The sequence below is a fragment of the Rhinoderma darwinii genome, chromosome 3 (assembly GCF_050947455.1).
Source record: "Rhinoderma darwinii isolate aRhiDar2 chromosome 3, aRhiDar2.hap1, whole genome shotgun sequence".
In the NCBI taxonomy this organism is placed as follows: domain Eukaryota; kingdom Metazoa; phylum Chordata; class Amphibia; order Anura; family Rhinodermatidae; genus Rhinoderma; species Rhinoderma darwinii.
The window spans coordinates 111,579,330-111,596,480 of record NC_134689.1 but is presented as its reverse complement, the minus strand read 5'-3'; the positions used below and the strand labels follow the sequence as shown (position 1 = coordinate 111,596,480).

General features: G+C 44.7%; 1 long non-coding RNA gene across 1 annotated transcript in view; it reads right to left on the bottom strand.

Annotated features, from left to right (window-relative positions):
* LOC142751068 (uncharacterized) overlaps positions 1-14,720 on the bottom strand; it is an 80,126-nt gene extending 65,406 nt beyond the window's left edge. Inside the window, exons 1-2 of the long non-coding RNA XR_012882699.1 lie at positions 14,645-14,720; positions 5,302-5,396 (exon numbers count right to left, since the gene is read on the bottom strand). This is a non-coding gene — a long non-coding RNA (uncharacterized LOC142751068). The remainder of the gene's footprint in view (positions 1-5,301; positions 5,397-14,644) is intronic.
* Between the last annotated feature and the right edge of the window lie 2,431 nt (positions 14,721-17,151).

Sequence of the window (17,151 nt, the reverse complement as noted above, 5' to 3'; positions counted from 1 at the left end):
ATCGATTTGCCTCCATCTCAGGGCAAGTCGGTGGTGTGGGTGGTAGTAGACCGCTTCAGCAAGATGTGCCACTTTGTGCCCCTTAAGAAGCTACCTAACGCCAAGACGTTAGCTTCTTTGTTTGTGAAACACATCCTGCGTCTCCTTGGGGCCCCAGTCAATATCGTTTCTGACAGAGGGGTACAATTTGTTTCCTTATTTTGGAGAGCCTTTTGTAAAAAGTTGGAGATTGATCTGTCCTTCTCCTCCGCCTTCCATCCCGAAACTAATGGCCAAACGGAGAGGACTAACCAGTCCCTGAAACAATATTTAAGGTGTTTCATCTCTGACTGTCAATTCGATTGGGTCTCATTCCTTCCCCTTGCTGAATTTTCCCTGAATAACCGGGTCAGTAACTCGTCAGGGGTCTCCCCGTTTTTCTGTAATTTCTGGTTTAACCCAAGGTTCTCCTCCATTTCCCCTGGTTGTTCCAATAATCCTGAGGTAGAGGATGTTCATCGGGAACTGTGCACTGTCTGGGCCCAGGTGCAGAAGAACCTAGAGGCGTCCCAGAGCGCACAAAAGATTCAGGCGGATAGTAGACGTTCTGCTAACCCCCGGTTTGTCGTCGGGGATTTGGTCTGGTTGTCGTCCAGGAACTTGCGCCTTAAGGTCCCGTCCAGGAAGTTTGCTCCCCGATTTATTGGGCCTTATAAGATCATTGAAGTCCTCAACCCTGTATCCTTCCGTCTGGGGCTGCCCGCATCCTTTCGCATACATGACGTCTTCCATGCCTCCCTCCTTAAACGCTGCTCCCCGTCCTGGTCCCCCTCGAGGAAACCTCCTGTTCCCGTTCTCACCCCTGAGGGGGTGGAATTCGAGGTGGCCAAGATTATGGACAGTAGGATGGTCCAGGGCTCCCTCCAGTACCTGGTCCATTGGAGAGGGTACGGGCCGGAGGAGAGGACTTGGGTACCTGCCCGTGATGTTCACGCTGGGGTATTGATCAGGAGGTTCCACCTTCTCTTCCCTACTAAACCGGGTCCTCTTAGTAAGGGTCCGGTGGCCTCTCATAAAAGGGGGAGTACTGTTAGGGATCTGCCAGGTACTACGTCTAGGTATACTCCTGGGATTAATCAATCCACACCTGAGGCCAGACCTGTTCGACTGACACCATCTCCCACCAACCAGGGTGGCAGGCTCAGGAGTGGGAGAGCCTATCGCGGCCTGGTCAGTCTGAGTTAGCTCCGCCCCCTGTCCTTTATTACCTGCTGTGTTCTCCTCCTCAGTGCTTGTAATTCTTTTGGATTCCTGGCCCCACTGCTGCTTGCTCCAGCCTGCTCCTGCCGTGCTTCTGCCTTGCTGCTGTTCTGCTTAACCCGCTTTGCTTTGCCTCCGGCTTGCTTCCTCCTCCGTGCTCACTTGGGTATACTCCACTTCATCCTGGTCCCGACATCTCATTCACTACTCCGTTTCCTCGGCGCTCCGTGGGCAACTGCCCCTTCCCTTGCGTGTTCCCTGTTTGTTCTCCCGTGCACTTAGTCAGCGTAGGGACCGCCGCCCAGTTGTACCCCGTCGCCTAGGGCGGGTCGTTGCAAGTAGGCAGGGACAGGGCGGTGGGTAGATTAGGGCTCACCTTCCCTTCACCCCCTTCCTGCCACTACATATACTATATTTGATCCGATTATTTCCCTCTGAGATGATGTTTCAATATCATTATTTCTATTATTTCCTTCATTTTTTTTCCCATGCCAGAGTCTCAAAATTATTTTTCTTATTATTCTTCTAGGAGAACCTATCACAGCCTGGCCAGACGGAGCTAGCTCCCGCCCTCGGTCTATTTATGCCTTCGTTTCCTGCTTTTCCTTTGCTTGTGATTCTGTCTGGTTTCCTGGCTCTGCTGTTCCTGCTTGTACTATTGGCCTCTGCTTCAATTTGACCCTGGCTTTACTGACTACTCTCCTGCTCTGCGTTTGGTACCTCGTACACTCCTGGTTTGACTCGGCTTGTTCACCACTCTTGTTGCTCACGGTGTTGCCGTGGGCAACTGCCCCATTTCCCTTAGCTTCTGTGTACCCTCGTCTGTTTGTATGTTGTGCACTTATTGAGTGTAGGGACCGTCGCCCAGATGTACGCCATCGCCTAGGACGGGCCGTGCAAGTAGGCAGGGACTGAGTGGTGGGTAGATTAGGGCTCACTTGTCTGTCTCCCTACCCCGACATTACAAGATCTTTACAAATTTCAAATTCATTTCCAGGGGTAACTGGAATAATGCATTTTCACTGATTACTGTTAAACAGCACTTGTGATTGAGACTGCTATACTGTGTGAACTCACACTAGTCATTTGCTTGAGAAAGGCTCCAGTGGACGGAGCTGAAACGTCGCACGGGCAATAAAGTAACCCATTTTTTTCACTTGAACCTTGGAGTTGCTGCTCATTTTTTCAATTTGTATGTACTTGGAACTTGGTCTGTTCCTTAGAGCTTGCACCCACACGCTGCCAGTGCTGCCTGATTCTGTATATACCTCTATATTGACCATTTGGCTTGCATGGCCCTTTTCCTTTTTTCTTTATCTAAATATGTCTCTACCTACAGACACCATAGGTACTTTGGAGCCCGATGTTTTTTCATACTCTGAGGGCGATGTCGAGCGGATCCTGTTGGGACTACATGGAGATGTGGGATTTTTGACTACACCATCTACCACAGATCTCAAACGCAAACTTGAAAATGAATCCAAGAGAGTTACCTCACTACAGCTTCACCTAGCTACCCTTGTAGAATACTACAGACAGAGGCGGTTCCCAGAGGTATGCAGTCTAACCTGAGGCCTAACCTTTTTTCTCAAACTACCTTTTTTTGCAATCGCTTTAAGCAATTGTCCAATAAATATGCTTAGACTCTGTTATATTGTGTGAATTCACACTAGTCATTTGCTTCAGAAAGGCTCCAGTGGACGGAGCTGAAACGTCGCATGGGCAATAAAGTACCCATTTTTTTCACTTGAACCTTGGAGTTGCTGCTCATTTTTTCGATTTGTAGATAGATAGATAGATAGATAGATAGATAGATAGATAGATAGATAGATAGATAGATGGATGGATGGATGGATGGATGGATGGATGGATGGATAGACAGACAGACAGATGATAGATAGATAGATAGATAGATAGATAGATAGATAGATAGATAGATAGATAGATAAGAGAGAGATCGACACACACAGACAGACAGACAGACAGACAGAATACACACACATATACACTTACCTTTTGTTTAGCATATGTATATGTAGAAGTTGTAGCAGCATGAAATACATTATACAGCAGTAATGAGAAGTATAGCTGAGAATCCTGCACTGGGGTGAGATATAACACTTACTGTACCATGAAGCTGCAGCACGTAGGTGTGTGTGTGTGTGTGCAGGGCCGCACCTTCCATGAGACAGGCTGAGATACTGGCTTCAGGTGGTAGCCTTCAGCATTGCGTGGGGGTGGCAAAAGAGAGGCCAGCACACAGAGTAGTAAACATTAGACCAGTGTGCTGGGTAAAACCTCTATTGCTGCATCATGCAGGACCTTGTTTCTCCATCCTACATGTCCTTTTCTCTGCTTCAGCTGTTCTATCATTAGCTGTCAGGAGTCTGGGACGAAAAGAGGGAGAGAGGGAGAGGATGTCTGCAGAGACAGTACGAGCAGGACAGGGAAGTTTACATCAGGCTCTCCTGTCACATCAAGATGAAGCAGTGATAACAGTTAGAAGATAATAACAGAGACTGGTGTGCACTCTTCCTTAGCAGCACTGTATCTGCAGGCTCTCTTCCCCTCCTCCTCTTGACTACTGAACTCCGGGCAGCCATCACTGTTGACCTATTAAGAGGCTCAAAGTTCTTGACCAGACTGTCTGCATGTGAAAAGTCCAGCTACCTACAAAAGGTAAGTGTATATGTGAGTGTATTCTGTCTGTCTGTCGGTGTCTATGTCTCTCATATCTATCTATCTATCTATCTATCTATCTATCTATCTATCTATCTATCTATCTATCTATCTATCTATCTATCTATCTATCTATCTATCTATCTATCTATCTATCTATCTATCTATCTATCTATCTATCTATGGGGTATGTGGACCCACTAGGCCACTCCGCTGTAGCGGAGAGGCAGCTGGCCAAGTCACAGTCTATGCAAAAGTCTATACAGGTTCGTAGCACAAGGGTACCTGAAATAGTCCAGATGGTAGCAGGGGCTCTGGCACGGATGGTAGTAGCTGCAGCAGGTTGCGCCAGACGTGGCGTTAGACAACAGGTGTAGCAGGACACGACTGCAATCACTGAACAGGCTCAGGAACACTAACACAGCACAGGATACAGGATACAGATAGCAGGACACGGGAAACAACGGGAACAGGACAACACTAAGGGACCATTTGCAAAGACTAACATGGGATTACTAACAACACTCAGGCAAGGTGTGAGAGGGCGGAGCCCTTTATATAGTCCAGAGTGAACTGGGAATAGGGTAGGGAACTTTTAAGAAGTGCACGCGCTGGCCCTTTATGGCCGAGGATGAGTGCAGGAAGTCCAGGACAGGGAGGCCGCGCCAGCTGGCGTCTCCGAGGAGGGAGATCTATTCATCTATCTATCTATCTATCTATCTATCTATCTATCTAAATCTGCAACAAATGGCAAGTCCCCAAAAAATAACACAATATTTTTTTTATAGTTTAAAATAAAAAGACTATACTCACCCCCCACCCCCCCCCCCCCCCCGGCGCTCTTGTGGCAACGCATCCCAGGCTCCCTGATGGTCTCTGTACATCTGGCATCCTGCATTGATGTTTCATCACATTTGACTGCTGCAGCCAATAACAGGCTGCAGTAACATTGAATGAGATGGCCAGCTGTAAAGAGATCATCCAGCGGACCAGGGACATGTTGCCACAGGAGCAACAGGGAGGCAAGTATAGTCTTTTTTTTTTTTTTTACCTCAGCAGGTTTCCAGAGCATGATTTGGCGCAGAATTTCTGGCAGCAAATTTGATCCATGTGTACATACCCTAGATGGACACAAAAGTTACAAATGCTCCACTGGTATACAGTTTTATGCCACCCAAAAATAGATGCAAACCCCCCCCCCCCAAAAAAAAAACTTACCTCAGGACAATGTCTTTGCATACATGTATGTGCACACCAAAGTTTTCTGAAATTCAAAGGGGGCGCCATTTAAGTTTTTGCCTCTTTTGGCAAAAAAGCTTGAATTGGCCCTGTGTGTGTGTGTCTTTCTCACTTTGCTCCTCCTCCTCCGCTCAATAGACTTACCTGTGTCTCTCTGCTCCTGCTTCCTCCTCCATAGACTTGCATAGGCAGACAGTGAAGAGACACCCCCACACTTCCTGTAGTTTGTCTCCTCTGCTCTGTAACGAGGAACAAATTTTGCATGACAACATGGGGTGGACAACAGATTACAGGAAGGGAGACACCTAGTGGCAGAGGCTTTACACAGAATTTTCATGCATAAAACAACTAAATTGCAACAGTAAGTATATTACAAAGTTGATACAGTATATATCTGGTATACTATTAGATCAGCATAAATTGTTTGAAAAGTTACTGTCCATTTCAGGTTAAAAGCCACAATAATCAGAGGGCATATATTGCAAACACCTACTCTCTGTTATCTACAATGATCTAAGAATGATAATGTGTGGCTAAGCGTTTGTGGTTTCCCCCCTTCCTAAATTCCATCATTATCAATACAATAAAACCAAGTTGAAAAGTTTATTAAGCAATACTGTGTCATGTATTAGAGGTACCAATTTCCAAGTAGGGAAAAATTTTTTTATACTTTATCTTTGATGCCATTTATGGTATTTCCTTAAGCAAAAACATATTTAAAATGACAGAGTACAATGCTTGAAAGTCACACGTAGCATGAAACTGTTAAAGATGAAGATCATATTGTATCTTATTGTCCTTGCACTATGTGCATGTGGAGCCTATAGTCGCCCTACAACTACTACTGCCATGACATCTGTTTCATGCATACTTGTTGAAGAAGGATCGTATTACTTCTCAAAACAAAATATTTCATTTGCTTCACTGACGGTAAAAATTCCTTTTTATTACATTTTATTAATGGTTTATTATTAATACTTAAGCAATGATTTATTATAAGTTTATTTATATGGAATTCTTGTTATTTATGATGTAAATTGATATTTCTTATTTCTTCACTTTTGTACAGAGAATTGAGCTTCTAGCTCCAGTTGATGCATCCTGCATTGTAAGTAAAACTAAATGTGGCTTTAAAACATGAAAAAATATTTAGTAATATAGCAATTTTTTTAATTTTTTTGTCGAGGGACTGAGAATTGTAATTGCTTAACACGTAACTTCAGACACCTAAACTGCTTGCTTAATTTTTGTTCGTTTTGCCTGCAATTATCCCTGCTTCTGACAAACAGCACAGTGGGTATTTGTTATATCAGAATTTTGCTGATTACAGATTATGTGATCCACATTTTTCTAAATTTGCTACCTGAACTGTGCAAGGGACATTTTTTAGACATATTATTCCATCCTAACTCTCTCCCGCCGCAGCCATTTTTCGGATTTTCATTTTAGCTTTTTCCTCCCCACCTTCCAAAAGACATAACTTTTTTATTTTTTATTGATATAGCAATATGAGAGCTTTCTTTTTTGCGGGACGAGGTGTAGTTTTTCATGGCACCATTTATTGAACCATATAATGTACTAGAAAACAATTTCTTTGTAAAGTGGAATGGGAAAAAACAGTGATTCCTCCATTGTTTTTTGGGTTTCATTTTTACGGCGTTCACCATGCAATAAAAATAACATGTTAACTTTATTCTGTGAGTCAATACGATTACGGCGATACCAAATTTTTAGGTATATTTTTATGTTTTACTACCTTTAGCCCGGGTTCACAAGGGTCTGATAAACTGCGTAAAACTACACAGCGTATCAGACCTAGAACCTGCAGCAAATTACATCCGAAAAACCGCACCACATTGTGGTGCAGTTTTTCGCATGGAATTTCCGCTGCGGAAAGCAGCGCTAGAAAATAACAAGACTTTCATACCTACCTCAGCTATAGTCATGGCGACACGTCCCTCTGATGTCCTGCACCCGGGCCTCCTGGGATGATGTTTCATCCCATGTGACCGCTGCAGCCTGTGATTGCTAAGTTGCAGTTTTTGCGGCGGAATCACAGCTTTTCCGCTGCAAAAAATCACAACAACTGCTATTTGTTGCAGGTTTTCCTCCCATTGAATTCAATAGGGAATACCCGCAACAAGAAAACAGCGATTCCGCGACATAAATTGACATGCTGTGGATTAAAAAAAAAAATGCACCGCAAGTCAATTTATGAACGTTTTTTCGGCGGGTTTTTATGCAGCGTGTGGATAAGATTAGTTGCTACTACTGTAATATGCTGTGGATTTTCCACAATAAAATCCGCTCCAGAGCTACGTATGAACCCAGTCTTACAAAGAAAAAACTGATTGCTAAAAATAAAATTTGTTTTGCACCGCAACATTCTGAGAGCCATAACTTTTTTATTTTTTCGTCGATTGTGCGGTATAAGGGCTTATTTCTTGCAGAACAAGATGTAGTTTTTAAATGTACCATTTTGGTGTACATGCAAGTTTGACCAAAAAGCAGCGATTCTTGCATTTTTTTAATTTATTTTTTTACTGTGTTCACCGTGCGGGTTTTCTAATGTTAAATTGTAATAGTTCATACTTTTACTGACCAATTATGTTTATTATTTTTATTTTTTTAACAATGCTTTAGGGGAGGAATGGGAAATAGTTTTTTTTTTTTACATTTAACCTTTTAAGTATACGTCATATGTCGGGAAGGGTTTAAACACGTTATCAGAAGTCAAGACCCAGGGGCGTAGCTAAAGGCTCATGGGCCCTGGTGCAAGAATTCAGCTTGGGCCCCCTACCCCTCCCCAACACCACAAGACCCCTGCTGCGCCTTGCCCAACAGCCCCCCCAGTATAATTCCCCCCATAGCCGCCCCGACAGTATAATGCCCCCCATTAGCTGCCCCCATACTGTATAATGCTCCCCGTAGCTGCCCCATACAGTACAATGTTCCCCATAGCTGCCCCCATACAGTATAATGCTCCCATAGCTAGCCCCCACAGTATAATGCTCCTACAGCTAGCCCCCCACAGTATAATGCTCCCATAGCTACCCCACACAGTATAATGCCCCCTTACAGTATAATGCCCCCCATAGCACACCCCATACAGTATAATGCCCCTCATAAATTCCCCCATACAGTATAATGCCCCCCATAAAGTATAATGCCCCCATAACAGCCCCATACAGTATAATGCCTCCATAGCTGCCACATACAGTATAATCCTCCCATACAGTATATCACATATATCTGCCCCCATACAGTATAATGCTCCCATAGCTACCCCCCCCCCACAGTATAATGCTCCCATAGCTACCCCCTCACAGTATAATGCCCCCATACAGTATAATGCCCCCATAGCAGACCCCATACAGTATAATACCCCTCATAAATTCCCCCATACAGAATAATGCCCCCTTAGCAGCCCTATACAGTATAATGCCTCCATATCTGCCACATACAGTATAATGCCCCATACAGTATAATGCCCTCCATAGCAGCCCTATACAGTATAATGCCCCTCATAGCTGCCCCCACACAGTATAATGCCCTCCTTAGCTGCCCCACACAGTATATTGTGCCCATACAGTATAATGCCCTCATAGCAGCCCCATACAGTATAATGCCCCCTTTAGCTGCCCCACACAGTATAAAGCCCCCATAGCTGCCACCATATCAGCCCCCAGACAATCCCTCATAGCTGGCCAACACAGTATAATGCCCCCATAGCAGACCCCATACAGTATAATACCCCTCATAAATTCCCCCATACAGAATAATGCCCCCTTAGCAGCCCTATACAGTATAATGCCTCCATAGCTGCCACATACAGTATAATGCCCCATACAGTATAATGCCCTCCATAGCAGCCCCATGCAGTATAATGCCCCTCATAGCTGCCCCCACACAGTATAATGCCCTCCTTAGCTGCCCCACACAGTATAATGTGTCCATACAGTATAATGCCCCCATAGCAGCCCCATTCAGTATAATGCCCCTCATAGCTGCCCCACACAGTATAATGCCATCCTTAGCTGCCCCACACAGTATAATGCCCCCATAGCAGCCCCATACAGTATAATGCCCCTTTAGCTGCCCTCACACAGTATAAAGCCCCCATAGCTGTCTCATACAGTGTAATGCCTCCATAGCTGCCACCATATCAGCCCCCAAGACAGTATAATGCCCCCATATTAGACCCCATATGGTATAATGTCGCTCATAGCTGCCCAACACAGTATAATGCCCCTTAGCAGCCCCATACTGTATAATGCCCCTCATAGCTGCCACCTTATCAGCCCCCCCCAGACAGTATAATATCCCTCATAGCTGCCACCATATTAGCCCCCCATACAGTATAATGCCCCTCATAGCTGCCACCATATCCTTATCCAGTATAATTCCTCCATATGTGCATAATAGGAAAATAATAAAGTTACTTTACCTATCCCCATTCCCACGACGGGTGGAGGAGGAGATCCTTCTCCTTCTTTGCCCTGTGTTGAGTGACTCGGCGCAGACAGGCGAGATGACGTCACTAAATCGCACCTGTCTGCGCCGAGACGCTAATAGCTCACGGCACAGTGAATGCTAGAGGAAGGAGCCGTCAGCTCCTTGCTCCAGGATTACATTCAACTGGATCTGCGTCCTGAAGATGCAAATAAAGTTGGAAGCAGGACCCCGGTGAGTGGGCCCGGTGAGTGGGCCCCCACCATGGCCGGAGGCTCCGCTAGCAGCCGCTATGGCTGCTACAGCGGGACGCCACTGAACACTACGGCAGAGCAGTGAGGTATCTCCCTGCTCTGCCATTAAACAAAAGACATGTATCCCCTATCCACAGGATAGGGGATACATGTGTGATCGCCTGCAGCGATAGGGAGAACGGGGGACTGAAAGTCCCCTGAAGTTCTCCATCACAAACCTCGGACTTCCGGGGTCTGTGTCGGCAGCTCCGTAGAAATGAATGGAGCGCCGGTCCCGCTTGTGCGCATGCGTGACCAGCGCTCCTTTCATTTTTAGTGAGCTGCGCAGACGCCGTAAGTCAGAGGTGAGTGATTGAGAACTTCGGGGGACTTTCAGTCCCCCGTTCTCCCTATCGCTGCAGGCGATCACACATGTATCCCCTATCCTGTGGATAGGGGATACATGTCTTTTATTAGGACACACTGTAGGTCACATTTTTTTGGGAGGGGGGACGCTGTACGGCGTTCCCTACAGGGGGGATGACGCTGTATGGCGTTCCCTACAGGGGGGGGGGCGCTGTATGGCGTTCCCTACAGGGGGGGGACACTGTATGGCGTTCCCTACAAAGGGGGGACGCTGTATGGCGTTCCCTACAGGGGACGACGACACTGTATGGCGTTCCCTACAGGGGGGGGGGCTGTATGGCGTTCCCTACACGGGGGGGACGCTGTATGGCGTTCCCTACAGGGGGGACGACGCTGTATGGCGTTCCCTACAGGGGTGAAGCTGTATGGCGTTCCCTACAGGGGGGAAGCTGTATGGCGTTCCCTACAGGGGGGGCTGTATGGCGTTCCCTACAAGGGGGGGCTGTATGGCGTTCCCTACAGACCCCCCCTGTAGGGAACGCCATACAGACTCCCTGTAGGTAACGCCATACAGTCCCCCCTGTAGATAACGCCAGACAGCCCCCTCTGTAGGGAACGCCATACAGCCCCCCCCCCGTAGATAACGCCATACAGTCCCCCCTCTAGATAACGCCATACAGCCCCCTCTGTAGATAGCGCCATACAGTCCCCCCTGTAGATAGCGCCATACAGCCCCACTGTAGATAGCGCCATACAGCCCCCCCTGTAGGGAACGCCATACAGCCCCCCCTGTAGATAACGCCATACAGTCCCCCTGTAGATAACGCCATACAGCCCCCTGTAGATAACGCCATACAGAGTCCCCCCTGTAGATAACGACATACAGACCCCCCTGTAGATAACGCCATACAGCCCCCCCTGTAGATAGTGCCATACAGCCCCCCCTGTAGGGAACGCCATACAGCCCACCCCTGTAGGGAACGCCATACAGTCCCCCCCTGTAGGGAACGCCATACAGTCCCCCCCTGTAGGGAACGCCATACAGTCCCCCCCTGTAGGGAACACCATACACCCCCCCCATAGATAACGCCATACAGCCCCCTCTGTAGATAGCGCCATACAGCCCCCTCTGTAGATATCTACAAAGGGGGCTGTATGGCGTTATCTACAGGGGGGCTGTATGGCGTTATCTACAGGGGGGCTGTATAGCGTTATCAAAAGGGGGGGGGTTTGTAAAAAAGGCACTATCTACAAGGGGGGGTTGTGTGACACCCAGGGGAGGGGGACCCCAGACAAAAGTTTGCTATGGGGCCCAGTCTTTCCTAGTTACGCCCCTGAGTACAATACAACAGACAGTACAATATAACACACATACATTACAGGCCACCTCTGCAGCTCACTTGCAGTCTTCCATGCTCTCCTGCATCGGCTCTTCCACAGTGGCTGGAAGGCCCCCTCACGTGACGTCACGGTCACATGGTACACTCAGTGTACCATGTGACTGTGACGTCTAAACAAACCATGCCTGTAATCAGGAAGTGCTTGCATAACGGCACATACAAATTGTGTATCAGCGCGCTGCGTGGCAACAGGGGGCCTGTGGGCCCCCCAGGCTTGGGGGCCCGGTCGCAACTGCGACTGCTGCGACCCCTATAGCTACGCCACTGTCAAGACCCTAGAACAATAGAATAAAAGGAGTGCAGCATTTCAACTTGGCTTTTCTCTGGGATTTCTGTGTGCAAAGCTAACAAAACATTCAGTACCATGTGCATTTTCAAAAATCAATGGAGAATAGAACTTTTAGGGTACGAACACACTAGGCGTAAACACTGCAGATTTTCCGCAACTCATTTAATTCAACGTAATCCGCAGCTTATTACAGTAGCAGCAGTGTACTGTATAATTCCCCATTGGGGCTCCCTCTAGGAGCATAATCCCCAGTCAGAGCATCGGTCACTCTGTGGCCGGGGATTCTGCACCAGGAGGAGCCCCTGAAATCACTGTCCAAATACTGAAAACAGGGAAAGATCCTTAACAAATTAATTTCTATAGACCAATCTCTTTATAGAACATAGATTTTAAGATTTTAATAAATAAAAAAAGATTACAATAAAAGATTACAAGAATATATGCCCATACTAGTCGTAAAATCACAGTCAAACATTGTGAATGTTTATTTTAATATCGGATCAAGCATAGGAGCACTTATTGAAGCAAGAGAATTTAACAATTATTTTTAATGCAAGTTAACCCCTTAAGGAAACGGGCAATTTTGTCCTTGAGGACCGAACAATTTTTTTTATATTTCCCCCTTTGCATCCTGACACTTATAACTTTTTAATTTTTTGTCCGACGAGGTGTATGAGACTTGGTTTTTTTGCAAGACGAGTTGTACTTTATGTAGTTACCATTTTTTTCGGTACATTTAAATTTTTATTTTGGCAAAAACTTAGAAAAAAAGCAGTTCCACTGCAGTTTTCTTTATTTATTTTTTTACACCATACACCGATCATCATAAATAACATTTATTGTACAGGTTGTTACGGACGTGGCAATACCAAATATGCATATACTATTTAATGTTTTGGGACTTGTATTTTGAAATGTTTATTTATTGTAAAAAATTTGTATTTCTGTGTATTTTTTTTAATTTAACAACACTTTTTTTTAAATTAATTTATTATTATTCATTTTGATTTTTGAACTTTAATGTACTGGCATATATCTATATGCCAGTGCATTTGCCTGTGTACTGATTGTACACTGGCAGTTGTTAGGGCATAACTAAGTATAGCCTAACAACAGGAAATATGGTCAGACAGCCCAGGGGTCCTTCAATGGACCCTGGGCTGTCTGCCCATACCAGGTATAGCCATTGATCGTGTCACAGGGATTTCCTGTGATGCGATAAAAGGGGAGACCCACTTCTCACTTTAGCTTTGAATACCGCGATCAGCTTTGATCGTGGCATTCAAAGAGTTAACGGCGGAGAGAAGAGGTTTCTCGTCTCTCCGCCGATAGAGCGGGGCTGCAGCTGTGTATTACAGCCATTACAGTCGCTGCCCAGCTCATCGTGGTGCGCGGACAATGGCTATAACACAGGACGAGAATACTCATCCTAATGCACCATGTACCCGCCGCTCAGGACGAGTATTCTCGCCCTGTGTCGGCAACCAGTTCAGCATTTGACAAAAATTATTGGGCCTATATGGAAAAGTGTTAAAAATTAAACTATTTAGGCAGGCATTTTTGGATGCCATGAGAACAATGTATAAAAATCCTATAACTACGTTATAAGCTATAGGGGAGGAACGAAACAAGGGTATCCTCTATCTCCCCTTTTTAATTAATATTTTAATTGACCCGTTCGTAAGAGTACTTAAAGAGGCTCTGTCACCAGATTTTGCAACCCCTATCTGCTATTGCAGCAGATAGGCGCTGCAATGTAGATTACAGTAACGTTTTTATTTTTAAAAAACGAGCATTTTTGGCCAAGTTATGACCATTTTTCTATTTATGCAAATGAGGCTTGCAAAAGTACAACTGGGCGTGTTGAAAAGTAAAAGTACAACTGGGCGTGTATTATGTGCGTACATCGGGGCGTGTTTACTACTTTTACTAGCTGGGCGTTGTGTATAGAAGTATCATCCACTTCTCTTCACAACGCCCAGCTTCTGGCAGTGCAGACACAGCCGTGTTCTCCAGAGATCACGCTGTGTCGTCACTCACAGGTCCTGCATCGTGTCAGACGAGCGAGGACACATCGGCACCAGAGGCTACAGATGATTCTGCAGCAGCATCGGCGTTTGCAGGTAAGTCGATGTAGCTACTTACCTGCAAATGCTGCTGCAGAATCAACTGTAGCCTCTGGTGCCGACACGATGCAGGACCTGTGAGTGACGTCACAGATCTGCACTGCCAGAAGCTGGGCGTTCTGCAGAGAAGTGGATGATACTTCTATACACAACGCCCAGCTAGTAAAAGTAGTAAACACGCCCCGATGTACGCACATAATACACGCCCAGTTGTACTTTTACTTTTCAACACGCCCAGTTGTACTTTTGCAAGCCTCATTTGCATAAATACGAAAATGGTCATAACTTGGCCAAAAATGCTCGTTTTTTAAAAATAAAAACGTTACTGTAATCTACATTGCAGCGCCTATCTGCTGCAATAGCAGATAGGGGCTGCAAAATCTGGTGACAGAGCCTCTTTAAGCAATCACCAGTTTTTGAAGGTATAAAATGTATATATTATGTGGGTTGAAAAAAAGACTTGTCCATCAAGTTCAACCTTTATCATATCAATTATTCATTGCTAAATTATTAAAGGGGTTGTCATGTGACCCACATCATTTGACCCCTGGCATCCACGTAACGCTGGTATATAATAGGTGAATAATAAGTTATTGAGAAGAAATTATAAAGTATTTTTACCTACAGCAGCATCTCATCATCATGTCTGTCAGTGTCCGTGTAGGAACAGCTGTTACATTCTTCTCCCTGTCTCATCTGTGTGCTGTGTGTGTTTTTAATATTTAACTTTATTAACAACATTCCCTAGAGGCAGGCAGCCATTTTAAAAATCATGTAGAGACAGTGAATCAGTTGATCATCATTATTCCAGCATTACTCCTATTCACCTAGCCCATGCATGTGTCCTCTATGTGGCCCCAACACATGTACAGTATGTCATTTTACCCTGTTGCTAAATGACTGCTAGGGGTCACATAATACATGTATATTAGAAAACTGTATGATTTCCTATTCTACAAATAAATAAATAAATAAAGAAATAAAAACTGGACAACCCCTTTAATAACCATCAATGCCATATGTCCTTAAATAGGCCTTTTAGCCATTTTTTTTATGTTGTAATATCTGCCATTACTACTTCTTGGGGTAGGGCTTTCCATAGTTTGATTACTGTAACTGTACAGAACCCTTTCCTATATTGATGTCTGAATCGCTTTTTCTCCACGCGTAAAGAATAAATCATGTGCCAGTTTTTTGCATGGACTACATGTATATCTACACCGCGTTCCAAATTATTATGCAAATGTTATTTTTCGCTGATTTTCCTAAATAGTCGATGCAAATGACAGTCAGTATAATCTTCAAGCCATCAACCGTTGGAGTATAATGCAAATTTTATTGAACAAATCTAACAGATTTTTTTTAGAAGTAAAAACTCAAAATGCAAATTATTATGCACAACAGAGATCAAAACATTTTAAAGGTTGTAAAGAGAACTAAAATGGTAATTTGTTGCATTTGCAGCATCAGGAGGACATATTTACAGAAATCAAAAGCTCTTTCAATCAAAAAAAACTTAACAGGCCAAGTTACATGTTAACATAGGACCCCTTCTTTGATATCACCTTCACAATGCTTGCATCCATTGAATTTGTGAGTATTTGGATAGTTTCTGCTTTAATATCTTTGCAGGATGTCAGAATAGCCTCCCAGAGCTTCTGTTTTGATGTGAACTGCCTCCCACCCTCATAAATATTTTGCTTGAGGATGCTCCAAAGGTTCTCAATAGGGTTGAGGTCAGGGGAACATGGGGGCCACACCATGAGTTTCTCTCCTTTTATGCCCATAGCAGCCAATGACACAGAGGTATTCTTTGCAGCATGAGATGGTGCATTGTCGTGCATGAGGATAATTTTGTACGGAAGGCACGGTTCTTCTTTTTGTACCACGGAAGAAAGTGGTCAGTCATAAACTCTACGTACTTTGCAGAGGTCATTTTCACACCGTCCGGGACCCTAAAGGGGCCTACCAGCTCTCTCCCTATGATTCCAGCCCAAAACATGACTCCGCCACCTCCTTGCTGACGTCGCAGCCTTGTTGGGACATGGTGGCCATTCACCAACCATCCACTACTCCATCCATCTGGACCATCCAGGGTTGCATGGCACTCATCAGTAAACAACACAGTTTGAAAATTAGTCTTCATGTATTTCTGAGCCCACTACAACCGTTTCTGCTTGTGAGCATTGTTTAGGAGTGGCCGAATAATAGCTTTATGCACACTTGCAAACCTCTGGAGGATCCTACACCTTGAGGTTCGCAGGACTCCAGAGGCACCAGCGGCTTCAAATACCTGTTTGCTGCTTTGCAATGGCATTTTAGCAGCTGCTCTCCTAATCCTATTAATTTCTCTGGCAGAAACCTTCCTCATTATGCCTTTATCTGAACGAACCCGTCTGTGCTCTGAATCAGCCACAAATATTTTCACAGTACGATGATCACGCTTACGTTTTCTTGAAATATCCAATGTTTTCATACCTAGTGCAATACCTTGGACAATTTCACGCTTTTCGGCAGCAGAGAGATCCTTTTTCTTTCCCATATTGCTTGAAACCTGGGGCCTGCTTAATAATGTGGAACGTCCTTCTTAAGTAGTTTTCCTTTGATTGGGCACACCTGGCAAACTAATTATCACAGGTGTCTGAGATTGATTACAATGATCCAAAGAGCCCTAAGACACAATACCATCCATGAGTTTAATTGAAAAATGACTAATTAAATGTTTATGACACTTAAATCCAATGTGCATAATAATTTGGAACACGGTGTATATATGTTAATAATAACAACACTGCAACGGCTTATTTTATTCCAAGCTGAACAAGCATAATTTTTCTAGCCTAGCATTACTTTAAATTTATCAACATAAAATTTAATCTGCCACATTCATGCCCAGGTTGCCGGCTAATCTAGAACTTTCGGCAATATTTTACAATCAAGTGGAGTTTTAAAGTATCCTACAAGGTTTAGTATTATCAGCAAAAACTGACGCTTTAATTTTAAAAACCATTCACAAGGTAATTAAATAAGAGTAAAAAAGAATTGGGCATAAGACAGATCCTTGTGGTACCCTACTGCTGACTTTAGTACAATTTAAGTGTATACCATTTACAGTGAAGGAAATAAGT